The following is a 794-nucleotide window of genomic DNA, read 5'->3' on the forward strand; positions in this document are numbered from 1 at the left end:
GCAAATAGATAAATTTATGCTTATATATGTTCTTTTTTATTTTATTTTCTTGATACATTTTGTTTTATATCGAAAGGCTCTAGCTAACATATGTCTTTTGCAGATGTCGGTCTTGCTCGCTGTGGCGATGGCACTGTCTGCCCTGCTGGGGGTAGCACGAGCCATGCCTGAGCCTGAAGCCCTGGCCGACGCTGACCCTTGGGCCCATGGAGGAGGCTTCTATGGAGGAGGCTTCGGACAAGGACGTTACTACGGAGGAGGAGGCTATCGCGGAGGCTATTATGGACGCGGCCACGGCTGGTGAGACTCCGAAACGAAGACTCCGACTGAAGCTTCTGCTCTCGTTTTACCTGAAGGACAACGAACCGATTACCGATTTTGCTACATGGAAATAAACCAGTTTTAATTTTATCGAATCCTTTTTTTTCTAACACGATTTCCCAAGTTACGGAGTAATTAAAGTATGTGCATTTTAGTACGGTAATTAAATTCATAAATTCAATTGGATTGCAACACCTTAAATACTAAATTTCAACACTACGATATCTAACTCACCATCAAATATAAAATCTGAGAACATGAACGTCTAAGATCTGAAAAACGATCATGCAATAGATTTTCGAATAGGATAAATGCAAAATTCCTAATTACGATAAATTGAAAGATCACAAAGATAAAATAATCAGAAAAGAAACGAGAGGGAGACTATAGACAGATTTTTAATTAGTCACATAGACCGAGAAACTAACAGGCTAATGATAAAAGCAAAACATTCATTGGATATAAAAAGGTCT

General features: G+C 39.0%; 1 long non-coding RNA gene across 1 annotated transcript in view; it reads left to right on the forward strand.

Annotated features, from left to right (window-relative positions):
* LOC119593387 overlaps positions 1 to 416 on the forward strand; it is a 3068-nt gene extending 2652 nt beyond the window's left edge. The window contains exon 2 of the long non-coding RNA XR_005230540.1: positions 104 to 416. This is a non-coding gene — a long non-coding RNA (uncharacterized LOC119593387). The remainder of the gene's footprint in view (positions 1 to 103) is intronic.
* Positions 417 to 794: the final 378 nt, after the last annotated feature.

This window comes from Penaeus monodon, chromosome 32 (assembly GCF_015228065.2).
Source record: "Penaeus monodon isolate SGIC_2016 chromosome 32, NSTDA_Pmon_1, whole genome shotgun sequence".
Classification (NCBI taxonomy): Eukaryota; Metazoa; Arthropoda; class Malacostraca; order Decapoda; family Penaeidae; genus Penaeus; species Penaeus monodon.